The 21,618-nt window shown below is 38.6% G+C and overlaps 1 long non-coding RNA gene across 1 annotated transcript; it reads left to right on the top strand.

Moving 5' to 3' along the window:
• Positions 1 to 173: 173 nt before the first annotated feature.
• Positions 174 to 20,530, top strand: LOC110648606 (uncharacterized). Its single transcript, XR_002493605.2, has 4 exons — positions 174 to 444; positions 631 to 693; positions 19,920 to 20,036; positions 20,262 to 20,530. It is a non-coding gene; the product is annotated as an uncharacterized LOC110648606 (long non-coding RNA).
• Positions 20,531 to 21,618: the final 1,088 nt, after the last annotated feature.

Raw genomic sequence — 21,618 nt, 5'->3', positions numbered from 1 at the left:
TCTATTCTATTCAGTTTTTAGATTAAAACCGAAAACTGCTCTCTCCTGTTATTTTGATTGTTTAATGTCTCAATAATGAAAAAACATATAATTTAAACAGAGTGATCATTTTATTACGAGCTGAAATATTAGAGATGTAATTATTTTAAAATCAAAATAAAAGAGAATAACATGTGATTTTTTATTAAGGGGACAAGTTATAATAAAATTTACCTTTCTTGGACCTTGGCCTTCCGGTTCGGCAACGTCTAGGGTAAGGATCTCTTTGCCGCCGAGCACCGGTCTTTTTAGGTCATTGCTGCTAGCGGGATTGCCAAGATCATTTTAGACATCGCAGTCGTATATCCTATCACCTTTCTTGCGCTCTCCTTGACCATCTCCTCGAAGAATTATAAGCTCTTCCTCTCTCAGCCTCCTCAATCCATCTGGAGTCTCTGATGGCAAGTATGACTGTTTTTCCAAATAATCAGTGTTACTGTCAATAATCAATACTTGAAATTGATGTGCTTTGTTAAATTAATGGATTAATTTGCTTTGTCTCTACCTAAATTTCGGCAAGATTTTAATACATCCTACATGATATCCTATGCTAGCTTCCCGTGGATGATGAATACTTTTATTCGATTTCAGTGGTCCGGATCTAAAATATCATGCTTTTGGGCAAGTAGAACCGATAAGGAGCTTCAGTGAAAGGTAAGTTGCATGGAATAGGATCATTGGTCAAACTATCATTTGTGGTACCAAATTTGGTTTGCTATTTATTGATATAGTTTAATTAAGAAAGATTTGATGCATAAGATTGAGAGGTGACCTTATTAGTGAAGAAGACCCTTTTCCGCTGGTTCTGAGTCTTGGGGTGAACCCATGAATTACAATCGAGATTAACTGGGCCAGTAGGGAAGCCATCAATGGTTATATCCTTGATGAACATCTCCTTGCGGTGCTCATTTTCAACGTAAATAGCTCCCATTTGTCCAAAACTAGCTGGAACCTCGAAGTCTGGTTCGTACCGGATTTCGGCTTTATGTTCATCTTTCCGGTGAGCGAACCCTTTAATCGTCGCCTTCTCCAGTCTCTTCTCTTCACAAAATATAAAGCTTTTTAATTAGTCTTCTAAGCAAATGATTTATTTTCTTTTATTTTCTTTGCTGCATTAGATGGGTCATAACTCGTATAATTAAGCTTGGTAACCAAAAATACTGAAAAATGTGGTTCATAAGCTTACTTTTCTATTAGATGTTGTATACATTTATAGGTACAAGTGAAATACAAAAAAGGAAGAAAAATATTTACATTAGAAATCTATGCTTGCAAAATTGGGAATAGATCAGAAAGAATTACACAAACTTGGTAATAGATCAAGAAAATTAGAAAGCAATAACGGCCCCTGATTGCTTGCATAGCTAGTCAATACGCCCCCTCAAGTTGGAGCATGGAGGTCTCGAATGCCCAACTTGTGAATCAAGAATTGAAACTGTTGTACTCTGAGAGCTTTAGTTAATACATCTGCAAGCTGTCGTTGTGAGAAAATGTATTTGCAAATGATCAAGCCACACTGAATGCACTCTAGAATGAAATGACAATCAATTTCATTGTGCTTGGTGCGTTCATGGTAGACCGGATTAGTAGCAATGTGCTTAGCAGCCTGATTGTCACAATAAAGTGAAACAGGTTGTGTTATCTTGATGCTGAGGTCAAGCAACAATTGACAGAGCCAAGTGAGTTCACAAGCAGTATGAGCCATAGAGCGGTACTCTGCCTCAGCGGATGACCAAGAGAATGTTGTTTGCTCTCTTCCAGGAGATGGGGGAATCACCAAGGAATATTAGATAACCTGTAACTGATCGTCGAGTTAGTGGACAACTCGCCCAATCGGAATCACAATATGCAGTGAGACTGAGATCATTTCGAGAAGAAAGAAAAATCCCTTGGCCAGGTGCATTCTTGAGATAATGTAATACACGCAGAGCAGCATTCCAATGACCCTCATGTGGCTGGTGCATAAATTGTGAGAGCACATGAATTGAATAACATATATCTGGATGTGTGATCGTTAGGTAAATGAGACGACCAACTAAATGTCTATATTTTGCTGGATCAACCAATGGGGCACTGTCATCCACGGCAAGTTTATGATTATGCTCTATAGGAAAAGGAACTGGTTGGGAAGCAGTCAGACTAGCTTCTTGTAAAATGTCGATGGTATATTTCCGTTGTGATAAGACAATCCCATCCTCATTTTGTGCCATCTCAATGCCTAAAAAATATTTTAAGTTCCCAAGTCTTTAATAGGAAACCATCTCTTTAAAAAATCCTGCACTGCCTTTAATTGAGAGAGATCATTAGTGGCAATAATAACATCATCAACATATACCAAGAGTGCCATAAAGGAATCACCCTTCTTGTATGTAAATAGGGAATTATCCGCCTGAGATTGGATGAACCCATAAGTGAGGATAGCCTTGGAAAATTTTGCAAACCATTGGCGTGATGCTTGTTTGAGACCATATAAGGATCAGTTTAGTTTACAGACCCTGGAATCTCCTGATGACCAGTAACTAGGTGGCGGTGTCCTGTAAACTTATTCATTCAGATCCCCATGAATGAACGCATTATGGACATCTAACTGATAGAGATGCCAATTTTTAGCTACAGCAATGGAAATTAAAATACGCACTGTGATGAGTTTGGCTACTGAAGCAAAAGTTTCTGTATAGTCTAGTCCTTCAATCTGAGTACAACCTTTTGTTATTAGTCTGGTCATATACCGCTCAACAGACCCATCAGATTTATATTTGATCTTATACACCCACTTGCATCCTATAGCAGTTTTTGCTGGTGGTAATTGTTGCAAGGTCCAAGTGTTATTTTGTTCCAAAGCTTCAAGTTCAAGTTTCATGGCTTCTTGCCACTGAGGATGTTTAACAGCTTTGCGATAGGTAGATGGCTCTTCTTGTTTTTGAATAGCTGCTAGGAAAGAAGGATGACGAGGAGAAATTTTTTTATAAAGTAACAATATGTGAAATAGGGTAAGAAATACTTGAGGAAGATTGGTCGGTAGAATTGCTGTAAAGACCCGTATTATGTCCAGGAAGATCAATGTGAAAATCACGCAAATGTGTAGGAAGGACCCTGGTCTGAGTAGGATGTGGAACAATGGGTTCTTGGTTTGATTCATTAACAGGAGATGAGGGATCAAGTGTTGTCACAGGTTCAATGGCAGGATCATTGTCTGTGGTCATTACTGAATTTTGATCTGAATTGTGATCATGAGTAAAAGAATCAATTTCTTGATCCAAAGGTATATCATAAAGGATGGGGTAAAGGTATAGGCGTATTAGTGATAGGTGCAAAACTTAGCTTAGGATCACTCTTGAAGGGAAAAATAGTTTCGTAGAAGATAAAATCCCTTGAAACAAAGACTTGACAGGTTTTTAAATTATAAAGTTTATATCCTTTTTGGCTGAAGGGATACCCCAGAAAGACACAGGGGATGGCTTTTTCATGAAACTTATCTGTGGAACGAAGCAAAACAAATGCGTAACCAAGACAACCAAAAACCCGAAGATGGTGATAGTTTGGCTTTGTGGTTGTGACACCCCTTACCCGTGTACAGTATACCCGAGTAAGTAATGCCACACGGTGTACTGGCACACTCTAATATACCTTACTTAATTTGTGTCATGCTTTTGAAGTTAATTTATGAAATATGATTTATTTTAACTATTTATCAAAAGTATTATTCATTTGAGGTTCCGAAGATTTTAAGGAAAATCTGGCGGAGTACCGGCTAAAAATGAAGAAAACAGTTCTTCGGAACCTGTTAAAAACACTTCCAATATACTATTTCATTCATTCTCAACTCCAATATCATCAATAAAACTCAATATCAATATCTCAATAATTTGTCAATTTCAGGTCTCATCAACCTTTTCATTTCTCAAAACATCCCTTTCTCAGGGTTCTCATATATAAACAACCATTAAATGCTCAATTTAATACCATACATGACCATAAATCTTTATTATTTACATGAACCTCAAAATACATTACATAAATCCCAAATACATATGAGAAAATAAAAAGTTAATTACAAAATGACAAAATGACATCTAGTGTCCTACCAATGCAATCGCAGTGATGAGGTGACACGGACACTGAGCAGAACTGCCGGATGGACTCACCCAGTCTGAGGTCTACTGGGCTCACGATCAGGATCTCCAGTACCTACGCGTGGCAAAAGCAACGCGCTAAGCAATAATGCTTAGTGGTGCAATAATAAAATAAAAGAAAATAGCAAGAAAACAAATATATAGTGAATGTGTATGATTCATTTGTTTGGTATGGTTATATATACATTAATTCAGTAACTTGGTTCATTTCATTCATTTGGTTGCCCAAGTAACCTACACTAGGTGACTGGACTGGATAACGGGTAAACTGGCACTGGGTACCTAGTACCTTGGGCCGTCACACCATCAGTCACATATGTATCTCCCAGATAAATGTAATGGCTAACAAGTCAGAATAATATCAGGCACAAGGCCAAGTCTCAATACAAAGTCAGAATGGCTAAAAGCCATGAAATCACAGAATGGCATTTTTCCCATGTGCAGTACTGCTAACTGAACCCTATTGGCATGCCAAACTATCCAAATCAATCTTGTTAGGTATACTAGGGCATTTGAAACTCTTAAATTTGTCAATTTGTGAATTTCAACTTTTTTGGTGTCACTATTCATCATTGGTCAACAAAAATGTTGAATTTTGGAATAAAAATGTGTACATTGCCTTTGGCACTCCCAACATACCACATTTGGTGTTTAAAACTTGTTGGCATTAAGTGTTAATACCATTTCAAAGTGTAACCCACACAAGCAGAAAATTTTAATTTTGGTGAGTCAACTTTACTGTTCCATTGGACACTGTTACTGTTGGAATTTGAAGAAATGTAAAACATGAAAGTTGTTCCTTATTTTGTCTAGTTGAATTTCCTTTTTTGAATCACTCCATTTGGAGTTTTGTAGCTCCAGATATGGCTCAAAAACCCAAGCTGTCCGGATATGCATTCTGCAGAAATTTACCATATCTACAGTGCATGAACAGTAACTTGAGTCACTTGGTTGAATGGGTTATGGCCATAATTTGGGGTAGGTTCCTTCATGAAAGTTGTTTGTCTATGTCTTAACTTGTTTCTGTAAAAATTTCAGGCCAATTGACCAAATCTACAATGAGTTATGGCCAAATGAACAGTTACTGTTCATTTGGCAAATTCTACAGAATTCAGTGCAGGGTATCCGGATTGTGGCTGAGTTTTGACCCTTTTGCTTTGGTCTTTTGAGCATGGTTTCTTCAGCAAAAATGTGCCATTATAAGCCTAGTTTCATGTCCAATTGGCCAAACACCAATTGGACTAACACAGCCCAAGTTATGGCTGTGCAAAGGGACTGAATTTTCAGTCCCTATGCTGCTGTCATAGGGCAGTTTATACCTTGACTTTGCCCCACCATTTTTCAGTCCCATTTATGGTCAACATATCCAAAATGGTCACTTATTGACCATTAGAGTGTTCTTTAATAGGTTGGTCAGCCAAGTCACTTTTTCATGCTTCAAAGGCAATTTACCCATAACCCTCCATTAGCACCCTAGTTCAATATCTATGTAAATATATAACTTAAATACAATCTCCAACTCATGCTAAGTCCATTAAAAAAAATATTCAAAACACTCCCTTATTGTTTCTTCTTAGGGCTGCCGAAATTGAAGTGTTCATACCCATAGGTTTTTTGTTCATTTAAACTATAAATCTTACTAAGTTCAAGTCCAAAATCATGAAATTAAAGAGTTTAATGGGTATAAGTGCACTAACCTTGTTTGGGCAGAATTTTCAAAGCCCTAAACCTCACTTTTCTTCCTTTCCTTGGCTGCCAAAAGCTTCTCCAAGTGATATGGTCAAGGTTTAATGAAAGGGGTTAGGGTTTAGTAGTGGAAACTCATGGGAAATGGAGGTAATGAAAGAAAATTTTCATGGAGGGAGGAAGAAGAGAGGATCACGTTTTTAAGGAAGAAGAAGAAGAAGAAGAAAACAGCTGGTTTTTTAATTTTTTAGGTCTTCTTTTATCTCTTTATTAGTTAGTCAAATAATGGCTAAATTTTGATTGGTCATAGTTTTTCTTAATGACATCATAATTCCCATTTACTTACTTTTCTTCTTACTTTTGTTTTCTTATTTTCATTTCTCATTTTTAATAAATTTTTCATCAACATTAATTCATATTTTATGTCATATTAATTATTTACTCAACTGGACAAGTCGGCCAAAAATCACCTCGGAAGGCGAAATGACCAAAATGCCCTCCGTTTGGCTTAACGAGTCAAAATCGTCTGTACCGATTGAAAAAATTTTCTAGGTATTTTCTTGGCATTCTAATGCCATGGGAACCTCAATTACCCTTCTCTGGAGTCCCAAAAATTATTTTATAATTTTTCCCCCGGGTCTAGGGCTCCTCGTTATAGAACCGCAACTTTCCTCCTGCTACCCATCGCTGGGCACCTACTGCTTTTGCTTGGTTGTATTTTATTTCTAAAATTTTTACTAAGTGTTTCTTATTAATATTTGAGTTAATTATGGTTCCCGACTTTAATTTTAATATTTTTCCGACGTTCTATTGTCCGACCGACACCGGCCACCGAATAAGAGAATGTACGGAGTGGTTACCGGGAGGGTGTTACAACTCTTCCCCTCTAATTTAAATTTCGTCCTCGAAATTTACCTGATGCAAACAGTTGGGGGAACTGTTGCCTCATCGTCTCTTCACTTTCCCAAGTTGCTTCCTCGGTGTTGTGGTGCCTCCAAAGCACTTTCACCAATGGAATCTGTTTGTTCCTCAACTCTTTCACTTCCCGAGCTAGGATCCGTAGAGGTTCTTCTTCATATGTCTAATCCGGTGGTATTTCAATTTCTTCTCTGGAGATGACATGTGAAGGGTCTGAGCGGTATCTTCTGAGCATGGATACATGGAACACATTGTGGATCTTGTCCAGCTCTGGAGGTAAAGCTAGCCTATAGGCCACTGGACCCACACGTTTAATAACTTCATATGGGCCAATAAACCTAGGGCTCAACTTACCTTTTCTTCCAAACCTCAACACTTTCTTCCATGGTGACACCTTGAGGAACACTTTGTCGCCAACCACATATTCTATTTCTTTCCTCTTCAGGTCGGCATAAGATTTACATGTCTGAGGCAACCTTTAAGTTGGCTTTGATTGATTTCACCTTCTCCTCAGCCTGTTTCACCAGGTCTGGCCCTACCAGTTTGTCTTCACCCAATTCAGTCCAGCACACTGGAGTTCTACATTTTCTCCCATACAGTGCTTCATATGGGGCCATTTGGATGCTAGCTTGATAGCTATTGTTGTATGCGAATTCTGCCAGTGGGAGATATCTATCCCAACTTCCCTCAAACTCAATGACACAACTCCTCAGCATATCCTCAAGGACCTGACATATATTTCGTGTTATTGTCATCATTTTAGTTCAATATTTGTATCAATTTCATGGGTTTCAATTGTTTACCTGGATTACTCTTTCGGATTGCCCATCCGTCTAAGGATGGAAAGCTGTGCTGAAGTGGAGTTGTGTACCCAAGGACTCATGCAACTTCTTCCAAAATCTCGATGTGAACCTTGGGTCTCGGTCAGATATAATGGAAAGTAGGATTCCATGCGATCTAACTATCTCACCGATATACAATCGCTAACCTCTCCAAAGGAGTAGTCATCCTAATCGCGGCAGAAAGTGTCGACTTCGCTACTATCCACTATTACCCATGCTGCATCATATTTCTTCTGGGTGAGAGGTAGACCACTTACAAAATCCATGGTGACCCGATCCCATTTCCATTCAGGTATGCGTATAGGCTGTAGCAAACCTGATGGAACTTGATGTTCTGCCTTGACTTGCTGACATGTCAAGCATTTAGTCACATAGTCAGCTATGTCTTTCTTCATACCAGGCCACCAATACTGAAGCTTCAGGTCATGATACATCTTTGTACTTCCTGGGTGCATAGCATATACACTAGTGTGTGCCTCTTTTAGAATACTAGCTTTCAATTCCCCATCATCTGGTACACACAGTCTTCCTTTGTAATACAGACACCCATCTGCTTTCATCACATAATCAATTGCTTTTCCCTCTGAGACCTTGCTCATAATAGCCATTAACTTCTCATCTACCTTCTACCCATCTAAAATCTGCTGTAGCAGGTTTGGCCTCACTTGCAACTCAGCCAAGATAGCTCCATCTCGAATCAAAGTTAGACGGGTATTCAATGATCTCAAAGCTGTCATGGATTTTCTGCTCAAAGCATCCGCAACTATATTTGCCTTCCCAGGATGATAGTCGATTACACAATCATAATCCTTTAGGAACTCAATCCATCGCCTCTGTCTAAGGTTGAGCTCCTTCTGGGTTGGCAAGTATTTCAGGCTTTTGTGGTCTGTGTAAATGTAGCACTTTTCCCCATACAAGTAATGCCTCCATATCTTCATGCGAAGATAATTGCCGCAAGCTCTAGATCATGGGTAGGGTAGTTCTATTCATGTGGCCTTAGTATGCTGGAAGCATAGGCGATCACTTTCACCTCTCGCATCAATACACAGCCTTACCCATTATGTGAGGAATATCTATAGACCACAAAGTCCTTTCGGGACACTTTCTGTGTTAACACTGGTGCCTCTGTCAAGATAGCCTTCAATTTCTCAAACCTGGTCTGACACTTATCATTCCAGTCAAATCTGACATTCTTGTGTAACAACTTGGTCATTGGAGCAGCTATTAGGGAAAATCCTTCACAAATCTTCTGTAATACCCACTAGCCCCAATAAGCTTCGACCTCGCTTGTGTTTCGGGAGGTTTCCATTCCATCATCGCTTCTATTTTCTTGGGATCCACCTAATCCCATCACCGACACTATGTGTCCAAGGAATGCAATCTCATTCACCAAAAGTCACACTTGGACAACTTAGCATACGCCTTCTTTTCCCGCAGGTTTGCGAACAATCCTCAAATGTTCATCATGTTCTTCCCTGGTCTTGGAGTACACCAGAATGTCATCAATAAAAACCACTACGAACCGATCTAGGTATGGATGGAAGATACGATTCATAAGGTCCATGAACGCCGCTGGTGCATTTGTTAGGCCAAAGGGCATCACCAGAAACTCATAATGCCCATACCGGGTCCTGAATGCAGTCTTGGACACATCTACATCTTTCACCCTCAGCTGATGATACCCTGATCTGAGATCAATCTTAGAAAATACTCCTGCTCCCTTCAACTGATCAAACAGATCATCAATTCTAGGCAACGGATACTTGTTCTTCACAGTCACTTTATTCAACTGTCGGTAATCAATACATAGCCTCAAAGTCCCATCCTTCTTTTTCACAAACAGCACTGGAGCTCCCCATGGTGACACACTGGGGCGTATAAACCCCTTATCAAGCAACTCTTGCAACTGAGTTTTCAACTCCCTCAATTCAGTAGGTGCCATCCTATAAGGAGCAATGGAAATGGGTCTTGTGCCGGCAGTTGTCTCAATAGCAAATTCGACTTCCCTTTCTCGTGGCAAACTGTGCAACTCTTCAGAAATACTTATGGGAAGTCTCTCACTGTGGGTATGTCACTCAAGTTTGGCTTAGCTCGCCTAGTATCCACCACATGTGCTAGGTAGGCTTCATGACCTTTTCTCATCATTCTTCTTGCAATGTTGGTCGAGATAACATTGGACTGTAAATCTGTCATTTCCCCTACAACTGTGATCTCATTACCCTCAGGGGTTTTCAAAGAAATTCTCTTCAATTTGTAATCAACTATTGCCTGATGACGTGACAACCAGTCCATTCCCAAAATCACGTCAAACTCATGGAAGGGTAACTCAATCAAGTCTGCCAAGAATTCATACCCCTGAATCCTTAAAGGGCAACCCTTGTATACCTTATTCACCACTACACTGTAGCCCAATGGATTAGTGACCAGAATGTCTTGGTCACTCTCCCCTACTAGTATCCCCCTTTCTACGGGTAAGTTGATGCAAATGTAGGAATGTGTGGATCCTGGATCCACCAATGCATGCACAGGAGTATTGTAGAGGGAGAACGTACCCCTGATGACGTCCGGGACATCTTGCTCCTCCTGAGCTCTCAGGGCATAATTTCTGGCAGGTGGTCTGTTATCTGGCCTCTCTGCTGGCTCAGATGCAGGCCTCTGAGATGGTCCCACAGCTTCGGATTTACCAGACCTTCTACCCCTTGGTGGTGCAGGAGCAGATCTGTCTGCTTGTGTTGGAGCAGCAGTAGTAGTTCTACGTGGACAGTTCCTTAACTGATGCTCTGTTGACCCACACCTCAAGCAAGCACCAGTCACTCTCCAACACTCCACCTTATGCCATTTCAGGCAATGCGGACATGCAGAAGATGCTGGGGCTGGTCCCCTGAACCCCATCCCTGGAAAGCTGCCCACTGATGGTGTGGACTGACCTCTCCTAGGGGTGAATCGTGGCTGGGCCCCGAGACCGACCACGACCACGTGGTCGAGCTGAACTTTGTGCAGAGGACCCTTGAACTTCTTCCTTGATGCAGAGCTGAACTCGATCGACCGGCCCCTCTTCTGTCTCTCTCTTCTAGTCCACTCACTAATTCTCACTTTTTCAACCTTTATGGCAGCTTCCACTAACTTGGTAAATTCTGTGATTCCTGTGGCGTGAGCTGAATCTTGATGTTGTCATTTAGTCCCTCTTCAAATCTCTTGCATCTTTCAGCTTCATTAGGGACTATCTCCCTTCCATATCGGCTCAATCGGACAAATTCCTTCTCATATTCAGCCACGGACAATTGTCTCTGCCTCAGGTTAATAAATTCTCTTCTTCTCTCTTCCAGATATACAGTACCCACATACTTCTTCTTGAACTCAGAGAGAAAGAAATCCCAAGTTACAGCTTCTGGCTGCACTTCACTGGACACAGTGTCCCACCACTCATATGCATCGTCTTGCAGTAAAGAGATAGCAGCTTCTAGATTTTGCTCAGGGGTGCAGTGGAGTTGTTTCAAGACTCTGCCTGTTCTGTTCAACCAATTCTCGGCTGCAACAGAGTCATCTTCTCTCTTACCATAGAAGTCCACAGCTCCAAACTTCCTTAGTCTTTCCAGGTGTGATTTACTGTGGTGGTGGTGGTGGTGGTGTCTGGCATTACCCGGCCATTTGTCTAAAAAAGTTAGCCATTTGTTGGAACATGGCTGTGGAGGCCGAGCAGTGCTCGCTTGAGTGGAGCAGATTCTCTCATGCCCCAGGCCTCTGCCGCAGTGGAGCATGACTCTCCACTTCCTCCTCAACGGCTCTCTGAGATGAAGGGTCCATATCCTATTCAAAATAAGAAGGATAAACAGATCTGCGTTAGTGTCACCTCGACTCTTACAAATGCAATGCATGGTATGGACTCAATCTAGGCCCAGAAACGCCTAAACCGTGCTCTGATACCACTAAATGTGACACCCTTACCCGCAGTACAAGATACCCGAGTAAGTAATGCCACACGGTGTACTGGCACACTCTAATATACCTTACTTAATTTGTGTCATGCTTTTGAAGTTAATTTATGAAATATGATTTATTTTAACTATTTATCAAAAGTATTATTCATTTGAGGTTCCGAAGATTTTAAGGAAAATCCATGAGTACCGGCTAAAAATGGAGAAAACAGTTCTTCGGAACCTGTTAAAAACACTTCCAATATACTATTTCATTCATTCTCAACTCCAATATCATCAATAAAACTCAATATCAATATCTCAATAATTTGTCAATTTCAGGTCTCATCAACCTTTTCATTTCTCAAAACATCCCTTTCTCAGGGTTCTCATATATAAACAACCATTAAATGCTCAATTTAATACCATACATGACCATAAATCTTTATTATTTACATGAACCTCAAAATACATTACATAAATCCCAAATACATATGAGAAAATAAAAAGTTAATTACAAAATGACAAAATGACATCTAGTGTCCTACCAATGCACTGCAGGTGATGAGGTGACACGGACACTGAGCAGAACTGCCGGATGGACTCACCCAGTCTGAGGTCTACTGGGCTCACGATCAGGATCTCCAGTACCTACGCGTGGCAAAAGCAACGCGCTAAGCAATAATGCTTAGTGGTGCAATAATAAAATAAAAGAAAATAGCAAGAAAACAAATATATAGTGAATGTGTATGATTCATTTGTTTGGTATGGTTATATATACATTAATTCAGTAACTTGGTTCATTTCATTCATTTGGTTGCCCAAGTAACCTACACTAGGTGACTGGACTGGATAACGGGTAAACTGGCACTGGGTACCTAGTACCTTGGGCCGTCACACCATCAGTCACATATGTATCTCCCGGTGTGCAACAGAACAAGTCAGAATAATATCGTGCACAAGGCCAAGTCTCAATACAAAGTCAGAATGGCTAAAAGCCATGAAATCACAGAATGACATTTTTGCCATGTGCAGTACTGCTAACTGAACCCTATTGGCATGCCAAACTATCCAAACCAATCTTGTTAGGTATACTAGGGCATTTGAAACTCTTAAATTTGTCAATTTGTGAATTTCAACTTTTTTTGTGTCACTATTCATCATTGGTCAACAAAAATGTTGACTTTTGGAATAAAAATGTGTACATTGCCTTTGGCACTCCCAACATACCACATTTGGTGTTTAAAACTTGTTGGCATTAAGTGTTAATACCATTTCAAAGTGTAACCCACACAAGCAGAAAATTTCAGTTTTGGTGAGTCAACTTTACTGTTCCATTGGACACTGTTACTGTTGGAATTTGAAGAAATGTAAAACATGAAAGTTGTTCCTTATTTTGTCTAGTTGAATTTCCTTTTTTGAATCACTCCATTTGGAGTTTTGTAGCTCCAGATATGGCTCAAAAACCCAAGCTGTCCGGATATGCATTCTGCAGAAATTTACCATATCTACAGTGCATGAACAGTAACTTGAGTCACTTGGTTGAATGGGTTCTGGCCATAATTTGGGGTAGGTTCCTTCATGAAAGTTATTTGTCTATGTCTTAACTTGTTGCTGTAAAAATTTCAGGCCAATTGACCAAATCTATAGTGAGTTATGGCCAAATGAACAGTTACTGTTCATTTGGCAAATTCTGCAGAATTCAGTGCAGGGTATCCGAATTGTGGCTGAGTTTTGACCCTTTTGCTTTGGTCTTTTGGGCATGGTTTCTTCAGCAAAAATGTGCCATTATAAGCCTAGTTTCATGTCCAATTGGCCAAACACCAATTGGACTAACACAGCCCAAGTTATGGCTGTGCAAAGGGACTGAATTTTCAGTCCCTATGCTGCTGTCATAGGGCAGTTTATACCTTGACTTTGCCCCACCATTTTTCAATCCCATTTATGGTCAACATATCCAAAATGGTCACTTATTGACCATTAGAGTGTTCTTTAATAGGTTGGTCAGCCAAGTCACTTTTTCATGCTTCAAAACCCTAGTATCCAAGGCAATTTACCCATAACCCTCCATTAGCACCCTAGTTTAACATCTATGTAAATATATAACTTAAATACAATCTCCAACTCATGCTAAGTCCATTAAAAAAAACATTCAAAACACTCCCTTATTGTTTCTTCTTAGGGCTGCCGAAATTGAAGTGTTCATACCCATATGTTTTTTGTTCATTTAAACTACAAATCTTACTAAGTTCAAGTCCAAAATCATGGAATTAAAGAGTTTAATGGGTATAAGTGCACTAACCTTGTTTGGGCAGAATTTCCAAAGCTCTAAACCTCACTTTTCTTCCTTTCCTTGGCTGCCAAAAGCTTCTCCAAGTGATATGGTCAAGGTTTAATGAAAGGGGTTAGGATTTAGTGGTGGAAACTCATGGGAAGTGGAGGTAATGAAAGAAAATTTTCATGGAGGGAGGAAGAAGAGAGGATCACGTTTTTAAGGAAGAAGAAGAAGAAGAAAACAGCTGGTTTTTTAATTATTTAGGTCTTCTTTTATCTCTTTATTAGTTAGTCAAATAATGGCTAAATTTTGATTGGTCATAGTTTTTCTTAATGACATCATAATTCCCATTTACTTACTTTTCTTCTTACTTTTGTTTTCTTATTTTCATTTCTCATTTTTAATAAATTTTTCATCAACATTAATTCATATTTTATGTCATATTAATTATTTACTCAATTGGACAAGTCGGCCAAAAATCACCTCGGAAGGCGAAATGACCAAAATGCCCTCCGTTTGGATTAACGGGTCAAAATCGTCTGTACCGATTGAAAAAATTTTCTAGGTATTTTCTTGGCATTCTAATGCCATGGGAACCTCAATTACCCTTCTCTGGAGTCCCAAAAATTATTTTATAATTTTTCCCCCGGGTCTAGGGCTCCTCGTTAGAATCGCAACTTCCTCCTGCTTACCCATCGCTTGGGCACCGGCTCGTTTTGCTTGGTTGTATTTTATTTCTAAAATTTTTACTAAGTGTTTCTTATTAATATTTGAGTTAATTATGGTTCCCGACTTTAATTTTAATATTTTTTCGGACGTTCTAGCTGTCCGGACCGACACCGGTCACCGGAACAGTAGAATGTACGGAGTGGTTACCGGGAGGGTGTTACAGTGGTAAACAACATTTCAAAAGGACTCTTGTTCTTCAAAAGAGGAGTTGGAGTATGGTTGATAAGGTAAGCTGCAGTCAAAACACATTCCCCCCAAAATTTTATAGGTAAACTAGCATGGAAACGTAAATCACGTGCAACTTCAAGAAGATGTCTATGTTTGCGTTCCACCACCCCATTTTGTTGGGGGGTAGAAATGCAAGGGAATTGATTGAAAATACCTTCTTGCAAGCAAAACTGTTGTAGGGAAATATTGGTAAATTCAGTCCCATTATCACTCCGAATAATTTTGACAAGATGACCATATTGTCTATGAACCATGGCTAAAAAGGATGTAGGCAAAGTGAAAACCTCAGTCTTGTTTTTAAACAAATAGACCCATACAGTACGAGTGGAATCATCAACAATACTCAAGAAATAATGTGAATGAGAAAGAGAGGCTATCTGATATGGACCCTAAACATCACAATGAATTAAATCGAAAGGTTTAGAGCTTTTAATAGCGCTAATTGAAAAGGGTTGTCGTGTCAGTTTTGCTCCATGACAAGCATCACAAATAGCAGGTGATTGTTTGGCATTGAAATACTGAAAGTATCCAAAAAAGACAACTTATTCAAAGGCACATGACCTAATCGTTGATGCCACAAGGAAAGAAGTGCACCACCAGAAGCTACTGAAGCCACAGGAGTTTGAACTTCTCGAAAATAATACAAGCCGTTCCTCAATTCACCCTTGCCAATCAACTTCCTAGTGGTTAGGCCCTGAAGAACACAAAAGGTGGGAAAAAAATGAGCCACACAATTGAGAGAATTGGTTAACTTGCTAATGGAAATCAAATTACAAGTAAAGGTAGGAATATGTAAAACATTCTTTAAAACAATAGTAGACCTAAGTGGTACGGTTCCATGGGACGTTGCTGAAACAAATTTCCCATCTGGAATCCGTACGGGTGAGGTACAAGAGAGTGGTGTCTCGTAGGTCAGTACATCCTTGTGATATGTCATATGATCGGAGGCTCTAGAATCTAATATCCATTCAACATTTTCATTGGACAAAGCAAGGGCCTTACCAGCAAAGTTAGCTATAGTGTTTATGCTCTGCCCATTCTCCAATTTTAGCAAAGCCATGAGTTGTGAATACTGATATGAAGACAACCCTGCAATAGGAGAAACTGCAGGTTCTTCCTCACTATTCTGTCCTTGTGCAACATTAGTAGATTTTCCTCTAGGATTGCGATTTGGCTTTTTCCACCAATCTAGGAAGCCATGAAGTTTGAAGCAAGTGTCTTTGGTATGCTTCCATCTCTTACAATATTCACAAAACAATACCTTTCAAATTTGTAGGAGGATTACCACTAGCACCTTTGTTAATTGGTTTAGAGCAAACAAAGGCCGCAGCTTCAATCGTGGGTACACCCTTCATTGCAGTCACAGTTTGCTGGCGTTCTTCTTGAGTAACCAAGGCATCAAATCGTGCCAATGTCAATAATGGGTCTGTATTGAGGATTTGTGAGCTCACAATCTAGTATCTATCATGCAGCCCCATCAGAAATTGAAGAACTTTTTCTTTCTACTTCTCTGTGGTAAATACCTTTGCAGAACCACAAGAATACGATGGAACTTTTGAATACGAATTGAGCTTATCCCACAAGCCTTTCAATTTGGTGTAGTACTGCGCCACTGACAAATTTTGTTGTTGTGTGTTTACTATTTCCATTCTGAGCTGGTATAATCGGGGAGCATTCCCTTGTGATAAACGTTCTTTGAGGTCCTTCCAGACTTCTCTTACTGTGTCATAATAAGCAACACTATCTTGAAGAGAAGAATGGAGTGAGTTGAATAGCTAGGACGACACCATCGAATTGTTCTTCTCCCAGTTTGCATAGTCTTTTGATGATTCAGCCGGTCGTGGCAAAGATCCATCAATAAAACAAGTTTTGTTCTTGGCTCGAAGTGCATTGATCATCGCCCTTCGCCATTTGGGCTAATTGTCCTCCTGCAATAAAACTGAAACTAAAATTGCCCCAGGACTATCAAAAGAATTGAGATAATACTCAACTCAACTCAACTCAATTCAACTTAACTAAGCCTTTATCCCAAAAATTTGGGGTCGGCTATATGGATTCTCTTTCTCAATTCTAAACAATTTTGGGTTAAATCCTCAGAAATGTGTAATGCTTCTAGGTCATGTTGTACTACTCTCCTCCAAGTCAGTTTAGGTCTACCCATTCTTTTCTTTCTATCCTCTAATCTAATGATCTAATGTGCTCTACTTGTCTAACTGGAGTCTCTGTATATCTACACTTTATATGATCAAACTACTTCAATCTCCCTTCTCTCAACTTATCCTCAATTGGTACCACTCCTACCTTTTCTCTAATACTCTCATTACAGATTTTATCTAGTCTAGTATGACCACTCATCCACCTTAACATTCTCATCTCCGCAATTCTTATCTTACACACATACGACTCCTTCAGTGCCCAACACTCACTACGATATAACATGGCTGGTAGTATGGCTGTACGGTAAAATTTTCCTTTCAACTTATTGGGAATCTAGCGATCACATAAAACTCCCGTGGCACTTCTCCACTTCAACCATCCGGCTTTAATCCTATGACTAATATCTTCCTCACATCCCCCATCTACTTGAAGGATTAAGTCGAGATATTTAAAGTGATTACTTTGGGGCAGTACTACTCCATCCAAACTAACTCATTCCCTATCACCAGTTCGGCATTCACTGAACCTGCAATGCATGTATTCTTTCTTCGTTCTACTTAACTTGAAACCCTTTGATTCTAGAGTACTTCTCTAAAACTCTAGCTTTCTATTGACTCTTTCTCGCGTCTCATCTATTAGAACTATATCATCTGCAAACATCATGCACCAAGGGATACTCTTTTGTATATGTTTTGTCAATTCATCTAAAACTAATGTAAAAAGGTAAGGGTTTACAGCTGAACCTTGGTGTAATCCAATTGAGATAGGAAAATCTCTTGTGTTCCCTCCCACTGTGCGCACAATAGTAGTTGTTCCTTCATACATATCTTTTAACACTTGCATGTACCTAATCGATACCCTCTTTTGTTCTAACACTCTCCATAAGATATCTCTTGGAACACTATCATAAGCTTTCTCCAAATCGATAAAAACTATGTGTAGATCTTTCTTCACATCTCTATATTTCTCCATCAAGCTTCTAATGAGATAATATGGAGAAGAAATCACTGTTTCTTTCCCTTGTTCTGTCATGTTTTGGAATCCTTGGCTTTGATACCATGAAAAATGTGGTTCGGAAGCTTACTTTTCTATTAGTTGTTGTATACATTTGTAGATACAAGTGCAATACAAAAAAGGAAGAAAAATATTTGCATCAGAAATTTATGCCTACAAAATTGGGAACAAATCAGAAAGAAGATCAGAAAGAATTACACAAACTCGGTAACAGATCAAAAAAATTAGAAAGTTGAGCTGGTGATGAATAACGCCTCCCGATTGCTTGCATAGCTAGTCAACAAATACTGCACTACTTACAAGAATCGAGCTCGGCACAAACAAGCTCCAGGTGGAGTGTTTTGGCAAGCAAGTCAGTAATATCATCAAGTCCTTGCTGAATCCCTATGTTGGTAAGTAACACTCCAGCAGTTCTGCTCACAGTGACTAAAGCACTTTGATTGACTTCTGTTGATCTGTAATGCTTGTTATGGCTTTGACATTTGTTTATACCCAACTCGGACATAACTCAGAGTTTTAGTAAATGAGGACTTTGAGATGACAGGGAGATGGGCTTTCCCATTTCCATGAATGAATGGTTTGGGCAACAGGAAGAGGGTTCTTGAGGAGCGAGACTGGTGAAACTGTGGCTTCAACACATGCATACATGACCTTCCTGATCAACATTTACTCCTTTTTTTCCTGCAGCAAAAATTTTGCTATAAATTTGCACGGAGAATAGGGGTAATGTTCCCTATTCCTCTTGAGACAATCCATTGGAGCACAAAAATGCCCTTTAAAGCATCATTAGTTGGGCTAGTTACAAGATCAACCAGATGCAAGACAAGATAGGTGTCTTTGTAAGCATATTGAGCACAAAAATACCCTTTAAAGCGACTGGAAAGGAGTACATTGGAGTTGATATCACTGAAATAGCTACTGCTGTCAAAGTGGGGATTTTAGTTTTAATGCTCTTTCATATTGGGAAAAGTGAGTAAGCTAACCATATAGTTTCTGCAGCATGCCATTCAGCAATGCTGCATCCAGCTAAAATCCAAAATTGTGAAGAAAATGCAGACCCATGAGCAACAGGAACGTAAATGAAATTTAAGCAAGTAATTCCGACCATCTGTCTAGAACCAGTGTTTTCCTGTTCCTCTGCACGTACTGAAATCAAAGTTTCCTCAAATGGCAGGTTCATCCCTGATGCTACAGGTGCTTTGTATGATGTCTTCAGAGAAATGGCACAATCACATGCATCAAAGAGGAAATGCTAAAAGGAAGAGGATGCTGACATACTTAAGAAAGTATCTGCACGTTTGATTACAAAAGAAACAGATTAAAAAGCCTGCTTAGCATTTGAAAAGGTGAGTTACTTGAGATTAGTTTGGATGGCTCCTAGAAGTTACTAAATGTCAGCAGATGGGTGACCTATCAAAATATGCTTATATTTTGTGATTGAACTTCTTGGTAAAAAGCTTTTGTTCTTTTATCTTGGGTAAATACTTAATCACCTTGGATATATGGATATATGTATTAATGTACCTAGTGGAAGATGAAAATATTGCTGGTGGAGAAGCTGATACATGTATTGGTTTTATTTGCCGGTGGATAATGAAATGGCATTGGAGTATGCTAAACAAAGTGGAGTGAGCGAGGAACCTAGAGAAGATATATATATATATATATATATATATATATATATATATATATATATATATCCAAACGCTTGAAGTTGAAAACAAATTCATCGACTTTCACAGTCCCATCATTGTTTTCAGACTTGTATGTTGGGAATTGCAGTATATTCTTTGATTACCTTAGATACTCGTCTGATTGAATATAGATAATTGTTTTTATGCAGGACATTTCATTATTTAACTTGTTTCTGATAATGGAAACTAGATGTCAAAGGTGATTTTGTAAATGATCTTTTTAGTTCTGGTGGTGCATCATAAATCATGTAGAAGAAATAGTATCTTGCAGAGCAGCTTCTTGTTTACAGGTTTTATTTTATGGAGCTGACGGGCACAAGAAAAGTTGGTTCTACCCATTAAGTGGATTGGATAAAGAATTACAAACTCTTAGTCTTATGCATGACATTTCACAACCCAACCTTAAGGTAATGTGATTATCTCCTGCAAACTTCATTTCTATTCCATGTTTAATACTTAAATCACATGCATGGTACTGTTCTCTTTGTAATTTTAGCCTTTAGTATCAGATCATCTATTCTATGGATGGATGCACCTTTTGTCAGGCAATAAATCAAATTTATCATGTCGTTTTTGTTAGAAATTCGAAACAAATCTGTAATTACTCAACCTTATCTTTTTGTGCTACCCAGAGCGTCGTCTCTTTTTCATAAAAGGTGCTAGAGATGTTGCTGTTCTAGATGCAACGGTTGAATCTGGAATGACAGGTAAAGAAGTTATAGGGAAGAGGCAAGAAAACAAAAGAAATATGGTTGACGCTGTTAATTTGAAATAATCCATTGGTTCTGAAACCAAATGTAATTGACCTAAGTTGCAATAGATCCTGGAGATTGATCTTGTAAAGGATACTCTGATGAGGTTCAGAGATTTATGGAAGAGTATTTGATTCTCTAACCAAGAATCTCTAGCTTTCGTTTTTCCTGTGTTGATTTGTTAATCATTCAGATAATTAATATGAGATACTGACCCTCTAATTCATTTTCAAGAAAGAATAATGAACCTCTAATTAGACTAGTAACTCATCCATTACCAAAAATAATAATAAAAGAATAATAATGTATTCTTATTATTAGCTATCTTATTTGTGGAGAGAGTAGATGATGAGTCCCAATCTGCAACTTGGAAGTCTTTGCTCAATAGATAAGTTATAGCATGCTTTCTCCATCATCTAACATTAAATTTCTTCAATGCATTCTCAGATAAGGCAGTTACCATTATTCCTCTAAGTGCCACTTGCCAGACAGCTATTTAATCCAACTCCTATTTGTCTTTCACAAAATTACTATTTTTTTTTTTACTTATTTAACCAAATAAATAAACAATTTAAAACAAAATTTATATTATTATTTATTATTGAGAAATAGAAATTGTATTTATTTTTATTGGGGTTTATAGAAAAACAAGTATGGTATACTATTTCAAAACCTACTGCACCTAACTCCAATATTCTCCCATTATTTTCATAACTGCAAAATGGAAAATAATGGACAAGTTATTGTCAAACCATGAAGAAGAGCATTTATGATGTTTGAATGCAAGAAGTTAACTGTTGTTTTCAAAATTTCAATATATTTAGTTTAGCCCCATTATAGCTAATCATAGAAACTGCGAATTTCCTCAATGCCGACAAAATTAAATCATTTTTCCTCTTTTCTACTTCCTCTTCTTGAATATTATTTCACATCTTTGCTTGTTCCAGTATAATACATGCTCTGTCATCTTAGGATACTTCATCATGGTGTTTATTTTTGTTCCTACTTTTCAACTTATGCTTTTATTTCAATTTTTTAGCTGAATTTCAAATTTCAAACAATCCATCTATTAAAAGTTCATAATTTTATATCTAGACTTAATATTATCTGATTATGAATATATAATCATTAGAATTAGAAGTTAATGCACGGAGAACATCTTATAATTTTCCGCGTGTAATACCAATTATGATATGATATTAAATTGGCAAAAAATACTACAAAACCAAGCGTGCCC

This window comes from Hevea brasiliensis, chromosome 13 (assembly GCF_030052815.1).
Source record: "Hevea brasiliensis isolate MT/VB/25A 57/8 chromosome 13, ASM3005281v1, whole genome shotgun sequence".
NCBI classification, from domain to species: Eukaryota; Viridiplantae; Streptophyta; class Magnoliopsida; order Malpighiales; family Euphorbiaceae; genus Hevea; species Hevea brasiliensis.
The sequence above is the reverse complement of the archived record's forward strand: the minus strand, read 5'-3'. Positions and strand labels throughout refer to the sequence as shown.